We start from the raw sequence: 9,151 nt of genomic DNA, 5'->3' as shown, positions 1-9,151 counted from the left end.
AAAATCTAACCCGGAAGTGATATAAAAAWAWARWAATCTGTGTTTCCTGGACCGTCTATCCTCCATCTAAAGGGGTATCAACCAGATTCCTTTTCCAATGGCTTCCTCAGRCTGTGACCAGGCTTTAGACATAGTTTAAGGCTTTTATTTTGAAAAATTAGCGAGATGTTTCAAAAGAGGTCAGGTGTCCTCTGAATAGTTCCTGCGCGCGAGAGAGGGGCTCCCCATTTTCCTTTTCTCTCTTAAAGAATARGTTATGGTCCGGTTGAAATATTATCGATTATGTTTGTTAAAAACAACCTGAGGATTGATTATAAAAAACATTTGACATGTTTCTACGACCATTACGGAAACTTTTTGGAATTTGTCGAACGGAACAAGGCTTTGGTTTTCTCAACATAATGCGCAACCCAAACATCCGAAGATTATCAAAGGTAAGCGATTCATTTTATTGCTTTTCTGACTTTCGTGACCAAGCTAACCAAGCTAACCAAGCTAACCAAGCTAATATAAGGCTAGCTGTTGTAGCATTGATTGCTACACTCACAAAAGCTTGGATTTCTTTCGCTGTAAAGTATATTTTCAAAATCTGACACGATAGGTGGATTAACAACAAGCTAAGCTGTGTTTTGGTATATTTCACTTGTGATTGCATGATTATAAATATTTTTAGTAATATTTATGCATTTGGCGCCCTGCAATTCTAGCGGTTGTTTAGGAAAGTGATCCCGTAAAAGGGATCCATAGCGCAGAAAAGTTAACTAGGCAAGTCAGTTAAGAAGAAAATCTTGTTTATAATGACAGCCTAGGAACAGTAGGTTAGCTGCCTTTTTCAGGGGCAGATCGACAGATTTTTACCTTGTCAGCTCGGGGATTCGATCCTTTCGGTTACTGGCCCACCGCTCTAATTAGCCACTAGGCTACTTGCCGCCCCATATATGCCGCTACCTGCCGTAACATTTCATACGAATTTGAGTGTCTCGAATTTACATTTACTATGTTACGTCTAATCTATGAGACCAGGCTGGCAGGCCCCTCCCAGCCCTCGGCCCCTGCCCTGGGAAATCACCCAGCCCCTGTCCAGCCAGCAGGCCGTGAAACACGGAGACCAGTGTGGGGTGAGTAGGTTGTATAGGGGCTGGGGCACAGGGGCAAAGCGTGGCCTTGAGAATGTGTCCGTCACGCTTCAGGTCTCAACGACCCAATCTGTTCCATTGATTCTGAGAGACTGGACTGTAACAGTGGAGGAGTGGGGAGTGACATGTCATACCGTTGGCTCTAACATGTCAACATTCAGACATGGCTAGGAGACTATGGCCGCCGCCCAGCCATCTGTTGCTTTAAAACAGTGGAGGCTTGGAATAAACCACAAAAAGGTCTGGAAAGCTTGTCAGATCTGTGAAATCATGTTAAAAAGAGARAACAATAGTTATTATATCACACTTAGAATGAAAATGCAGTGAATTGTAACAATGTGCAAATCAAACCAGAGCATTTGGTTTTTAACTCAAGCCAAAATGGAAATATCTGCATGATGAGACTTGAGCATTACTCAACTCCCCTGTTGGWTGATTCCATCTATTCATTCTGTTTCCCCTGTAGTCATCGAAGCTGTTTTAATAACACAGAGGAGTGATGAAATGGAGCAATTACACATCCATTTGTGCTATTCAGGTGAATCCAGGTGTAAAATTTCCAATCTGCTCACCGGCTGTAACTCTAATTCCTTCTGATTTCACATTGATGTTGCCTGTTAGATGACAATATCCTAAATACAAGGCAATGTACATATATCTATTTAGCAAAAGATGAGATTTAGAGAATAGTCTCTTTAAAAAGCGCCATAAGGAGTGTACAAAACATTAAGAACACCTGCTCTTTCCATGACAGACTGACTAGGTGAATCCAGGTCAAAGCTATGATCCCTTATTTATGTCACTTGTAAATCCATTTAAATCRGTGTAGAAGAAGGGCAAGAGAAAGGTTACAAAAAAGATTTTAAAGCCTTGAGACAGATGTGTCAAGAACTGCAATGCTGCTGGATTTTTCACGCTCAATAGGTCCCCGTGTGTGTCCACCACCCAAAGGACATCCAGCCAACTTGACACAACTGTGGGAAGCTTTAGGGGTCAACATGGGCCAGCATCCCTGTGAAACACTTTCGACACATTGTAGAGTCCATGCCCCGGTGCAACTCAATATTAGGAAGGTGTCTTTAATGTTTTGTACCCTCAATGTATACAGACACATTATTTGAACACAGAGGGCACAACAAAGCAGTATAACAACCTTGAGTTTGACAACGCACAATATCAAAATATCACATTATAATACAATACAATTAGCTTTCATTGTGATAGCTAGTACACAGTGTTCAATTTGATGTTTCTATTTAGCTGTTGGGAAAATAAAAACGTCCATCCGAAGAATGAGAAACATTCTTTTTTTTATGACAACAGATAGCCTGAGTCATTTCCCAACGGGCGGTAGATTAATTTTCATTTGGGAAACAGTTTGTGTGTATAAATATTCATTACCCACCTTGAAAAGGCATGGAGGCCTTTGTAGCTCCAGTCAATGGAGACAGGCCTCCCTTCCCTCCCTCTACCACTGCAGCTGGGCTTAGACCCACTTCCAACACACGACCTTTACAGCCTAAAACAAAGATTTGCACAATTAACTACTTTTAAATGTCACCAACCGCCAAATCTGCATATCAACGCCAGACCTTGCATAGAAATGAGGACGTTTTTAAAAGAGTAAATGTTTTCCCTTCATTTCGCCCTAAATGGGGTTCTTTCTCTGGTTTTATGAGAGAGAAGAAAATGTAAATGTCAACATATCTAGTTGCGTTATCCTTCTGCTGCTAATTAACCTTTGTGGTTATGGGGGACTAGGCTCAGCTCTGGCTTAACACTGCAATTAACACCATGCCCACCCTGAAAGACTGAGCTCGAGACTGACACGCTAACCAATGACAGAGCATGGTGGGTGTTGAGGAGGATTAAAGAAACAACGTCTGATTTTGGATAAGGTGTATGTGTCCCTTCAGTAAACTGTTAGTAATGCTTGGGTTTGGTTTCTAAGCCAAATCAAATCAAATGCTATTTGTCACATGCGGCAAATACCGTGAAACAGTCTTACCTTGCCGTTATTGTGTTGCTTACTTACAAGTCCAGTGTAGTTCAAGAAATAGAGTTAAGAAAATATTGACTAAATAGAGTAAAAATAAAATAAAAAGCAACAATAAAATAACAATATAGGCTATATACAGGAGATACCGGTACCGAGTCAATGTGCGGGTGTACAGGTTAGTCGAGGGAATTTGTACATGTAGGTAGGGGTAGTGACTATACAGTACATATATAATAAACAGCGAGTAGCAGCACTGTACAAACAAAAAGGGGTGTTTGTAAATAGTCCTACGGTCAATGTAAATAGTCCTGCTGGCCATTTGATTAATTGTTCAGCAGTCTTATGGCTTGGGGGTAGAAGCTGTTAAGGAGCCTTCTGGATCTAGACTTGGCACTCGGGTACCTCCTGCCAATGTTTTGGGCCTTCAAATGACACCGCCTAGTATATACAGTACCAGTCAAAAGTTTGGACACACCTTCTCATTCAAGGGTTTTTCTTCTATTTTTACTATTTTCTACATTGTATAATAATAGTGCAGACATCAAAACTATGAAATAACACATGGAATCATGTAGTAACCAAAAAAAAGTGTTAAACAAATCAAAATATATTTTATATTCGAGATTCTTCAAAGCAGCCACCCTTAGACTTGATTACCACTTTGCACACTGTTGGCATTCTCTCAACCCGGACGACGCTGGGCCAATTGTGCGCCGCCCTATGGGACTCCCAGTCACAGCCGGTTTTGATACAGCCAGGAATCGAACCAGGGTCTGTAGTGACGCCTCTAGCACTGAGATGCAGTGCCTAGACCGCTGCACCACTCAGGAGCCCAAACAAAATGAGTTGTAYCGCAGAGTGAAGGAAAAGCAACCAATAAGTGCTCAGCATATGTGGGTATTCCTTCAAGACTGTTGGAAAATCATTCCTCATAAAGCTGGTTGACAGAATGCCAATAGTGTGCAAAGCTGTCATCAAGGCAAAGGGTGGCTACTTTGAAGAATTTAAAATATAAAATATGTTTTGATTTCTTTAACACTTTTGGTTAGTACATGATTCAATGTGTTATTCCATAGTTTTGATGCCTTCACTATTATTCAACAATGTAGAAAATAGTAAAAATAAAGAAAAACCCTTGAACAATAAGTAGGTGTGTCCAAACTTTTGACTGGTACTGTATGCAGGTCCTGGATGGCAGGAAGCTTGGCCCTAGTGATGTACTGGGCAGTACGCACTACCCTCTTTATTGACTTACGGTCGGATGCCGAGCAGTTGCCATACCAGGTGGTGATGCAACCGGTCAGGATGCTCTCGATGGTGCAGCTGTAGAACTTTTTGAGGATCTGGGGACCCATGCCAAATCTTTTCAATCTCCTGAGAGGGAAAAGGCTTTGTTGTGCTCTCTTCACGACTGTTTTGGTATGTTTTAGACCATGATAGTTTGTTGGTGATGTGGACACCAAGGAACTTGAAACTCTCGACCTGCTCCACTACAGCCCCGTCGATGTGAATGGGAGTGTTCGGTCCACCTTTTCCTGTAGTCCACGATCACAGCTCCTTTGTCTTGCTCACTTTGAGGGAGAGGTTGTTTTCATGGCACCACACTGCCAGGTCTCTGACCTCCTCCCTATAGGCTGTCTCATCGTTGTCGGTGATCAGGCCTACCACTGTTGTGTCGTCAGCAAACTTAATGATTGTGTTTGGCGACACAGACATGGGTGAACAGGGAGTACAGGAGGGGACTAAGCACGCACCCCTGAGGGKCCCCCGTGTTGAGGATCAGCATGGCAGATGTTGGGGTGGCCCGTCAAGAAGTCCAGGATCTAGTAGCAGAGGGAGGTGTTTGTCCCAGGGTCCTTAGCTTAGTGATGAGCTTTGTGGGCACTATGGTGTTGAACGCTGAGCTGAAGTCAATGAATAGCATTCTCACGTAGGTGTTCCTTTTGTCCAGGTGGGAAAGGGGCAGTGTGGAATGCGATTGAGATTGCGTCATCTGTGGATCTGTTGGGGCAGTATGCAAATTGGAGTGTGTCTAGGGTTTCTGGGATGATGGTGTCGATGTGAGCCATGAACAGCCTTTCAAAGCACTTCATGACATGAGTGCTGCGGGGCGGTAGTCATTTAGGCAGGTTACCTTCGCTTTCTTGCGCACAGGGACAATGGTGGTCTGCTTGAAACATGTAGGTATTACAGACTCGGTCAGGGAGAGGTTGAAAATGTCAGTGAAGACACTTGCCAGTTGGTCCGCGCATGCTGCGAGTACACATCCTGGTAATCTGTCTTGCCCCGTGGCCTTGTGAAGGTTGACCTGTTTAAAGGTCTTGCTCACATCAGCTACGGAGAGCGTGATCACACAGTCGTCCAGAACAGCTGGTGCTCTCATGCATGCTTCAGTTTTGCTTGCCTTGAAGCGAGCATAAAAGGCTTTTAGCCTGTTTGGTACGCTCGTATCACTGGGCAGCTTGCGGCTGGGTTTCCCTTTGTAGTCTGTAATRGTTTGCAAGCCCTGCCACATCCGACGAGTGTCAGAGCCGGTGTAGTAGGATTCAATCTTAGTCCTGTATTGACGCTTTGCCTGTTTGATGGTTCGTCTGAGGGCATAACAGGATTTCTTGTAATCGTCCGGATTAGTGTCCCGCTCCTTGAAAGCGGCCGCTCTAGCCTTTAGCTTGGTGAGGAAGTTACCATGGCTTCTGGTTGGGATATGTACGTACGGTCACTGTGGGGATGACGTCGTCAATGCACTTATTGAGGAAGCCGTTGACCGAGGTGGTATTCTCCTCAATGCCATTGGATGAATCCCGGAACAAATTCCAGTCTGTGTTAGCAAAACAGTCCTGTAGCTAAAACATTTGCGTCATCTCACCACTTCTGTTTTGAGCGAGTCACTGGTACTTCCTGCTTTAGTGTTTGCTTGTAAGCAGAAATCAGGAGGATAAAATTATGGTCAGATTTGCCAAATGGAGGGTGAGGGAGAACTTTGTATGCGTCTCTGTGTGTGGAGTAAAGGTGGTCTAGTTTCCTCTGGGTGCACATGTGACATGCTGGTAGAAATTTGGTAAAACGGATTTAAGTTTGCCCGCATTAAAGTCCCCGCCCACTAGGAGCACCACTTCTGGATGTGCATTTTCTTGCTTGCTTATGGCCTTATAGCTAGTTGAGTGCGGTCTAAGTGCCAGCGTCGGTTTGTGGTGGTAAATAGACAGCTACGAAAAATATAGATGAAAACTCTCTTGGTAGATAGTGTGGTCTACAGCTTATCATGAAGTAGTCTACCTCTGGTGAGCAATACCTCGAGACGTCCTTAATATTAGACATCGCACAGCAGCTGTTTCTGACAAATAAACACACACCACCGCCCCTCGTCTTACCTGACATAGCAGTTCTATCCGGGCAATGTACGGAAAACCCAGCCAACTGTATATTATTTGTGTTGTCGTTCAGCCACGACTCAGTGAAACATAAGTTATTACAGTTTTTAATGTCCCGTTGGTTAGATAGTTTCGAACGGAGATCATCCAGTTTATTCTCCAGGGATTGCACATTGCCCAATAGAATGGATGGTAGAGGCGGGTTACCCAGTCACCTGAAAATTCAGCCAGATCTCCGCCCCTTGTACCTCTGTCTTTTCTTCACGTGAATTACGGAGATTTGGGCCTGGTCTCGGAGAAACAATATATCCTTTGCGTCGGACTCATTAAAGAAAAAAATCTTCCTCCAGTTTGAGATGAGTAATCGCTGTTCTGATATCCAGAAGCTCTTTTCGGTCATAAGAGACGGTAGCAGCAACATTATGTACAAAATAAGTTAAACAATGTGAAACACACAAAATAGCACAGTTGGTTAGGAGCTGGTAAAACGGCAGCCATCTCCTCTGGCGCCATTCTCATGTAATCTTAGTCTGAAATCCATTATTAAGCAGTACATTTTGTCAGTACACATTTTATATTCTAATCTATTGTTTTCTATTGTTACAGGTCAGAGGTAGTCATAATCCGGTAATAGCACTGAGTGAGAGACTAATCCTAACAAAGCCAGCCCAAACCTGGCAGAGTCCGTGTGGATGAAACAGTGGAAAAGCAAAGTAATACTTAGTCAAATAAGCAATGTTCTGTGTAGTGAAAGGAGTTATATTTGTGGTTGCACTCCGGCTTTGAACAACAAAGCATGGCGGTCCAAAACAAGCAGATGAGGTAGTGTAACTCCTTGCCTCTCTCTGGTGTTCCCAGTGGCTGTACGGTTCCTAGCCAGCGTTGTTCCTCTGGATTCACGGATAGGCTCATGGGCTTTCCCTCCACTACTCCACTGGAACCCAGAGTCAGTCAGTGCCTATTACAAAATCAACCCATTAACATCTTCTCTATTCACAAGCCTGATTTTCCCCTTCTGCAGAATCAACACAATTCTATGCTCTGAAATACCGCAGGTAGCAAGGCAAACAAAATACCTCGGTACACTATATGATGACGGACAAGAAATGTGTTTCTTTTCAGGTTGATAAATATTGAGATTCGTCGAGCGGCTGGGTCATGGGTAGACAAGTGATTGACATAATTTCCAGTAGGAAGGAAGAGTTTGGTTTTGGAAAGGGTTAGGGGTGAGCTGGGGGGGAATGCTGAGGGGTTGCCAGAGTAAAGTTGATTCAGTGTAGGATGTAACCAGGACTTTTAGATGAGTGGACCCTCCGCAGACTGACTGAGAGGATAGGGAGGGAGACAGAAAGAGTAGGAGGAAGACCGAAAGGGAGAGAGAAATAGAAGCAGGGATGTGGGAGAGAAGAGGGTAGTGAGAAAGAAAGTGAGAATAGGAAGGTGGGAGAGACATGGAGGGAGAAAGACGAAGTAGGATGGAAGGAGGGAGGTAGAGAGAGAAGGAGAAAAAGAGCTGAGTGACAGTAGAGTAAACCTGGACAGGGAGAGAGAACACAGCTCAATAGCCAAAGCAAAGCTAGCCGGGAGAGGTTACCCAAAATAGTTAAACTGGTTTAGACTAGTTTCATCAAGAAGCCAGAGTTCAATGTAAATCAGTGAAAATTTGCTTAGAAAAACACCCCTTTCTTGGTTTGTCAGCTAGATAATATCAGTTCCCTTGACAACTGACATGACAAATGTGCCATATGGTCACTGCCGATTGTTATYAGCTCCTCATAAAAAATGTAACGAAGGGCATGAATATTTACTACGTTTAATTTATCTATTGCTATTCAGTGCTGACCGCCTGGATACTCAGCAGTGGCTCTTCCTGAGGGCAGCCTCTGAGTGCATGCGAGGCTAGCAAACACACCTTGATGAAAATTGCAGAGGTCCGAGGTTCGCCCGAGACGTCAATGGAATCCACCTCAATCAGCGAGCGAATCGATGGCACACACTCACATTTGCCTAGGCGCTAATTGGCGGCAGTAAAAATTCAGCAGGCCGCATACTTTACCTCCGAGGGGAAATGGAGACGGGAGAAATAGCTCATTTGTAGCGAGCAGACCAGAGACATTAAAAATCACTGTCATTCTACAGCCAACAGCCAAATCATTTATGTATTTCCTTGCCAGGGTTAATGCAACAGAAGACTAACCACACATATTGAGAGAATTGTATTTCTTTATGAGGAAGAAATAGAGAAGCACTTGACCTGAACAGTGAAAAAAACCTAAGTACTATAGAAAACGTCTGACTCTTCGGCTCCTGACAGAGCCTCTGTCAAGCAGAGGAGGCTGGTTGGAGGAGTTATAGGAGGACGGTCTAACGGCTGAAATGAACGTAAGGAGTCTAACGTTGTCTCCGTATGTTTGGTATGCCTTTACAATGAGCCCGTCCTCCTATAGCTCCTCTCACCAGCCTCCTCTGCTGTGAAGTCAATATCATCGGTGAACTGAAATCAAAGTGAGTCTCTAAACCACCTCCACACAGTGAATAATACTAAGATATATCAATAAGATATATCAATGGCATGAACAATTATAGAGGTGGTGTGAGGAGTTCTCTATCTTTAATGACATGGATGCAAGAGAGAGAGAGAGCTA

This window comes from Salvelinus sp. IW2-2015, linkage group LG15 (assembly GCF_002910315.2).
Source record: "Salvelinus sp. IW2-2015 linkage group LG15, ASM291031v2, whole genome shotgun sequence".
Lineage (NCBI taxonomy): Eukaryota > Metazoa > Chordata > Actinopteri > Salmoniformes > Salmonidae > Salvelinus > Salvelinus sp. IW2-2015.
Note: the sequence above shows the minus strand (reverse complement) of the source record.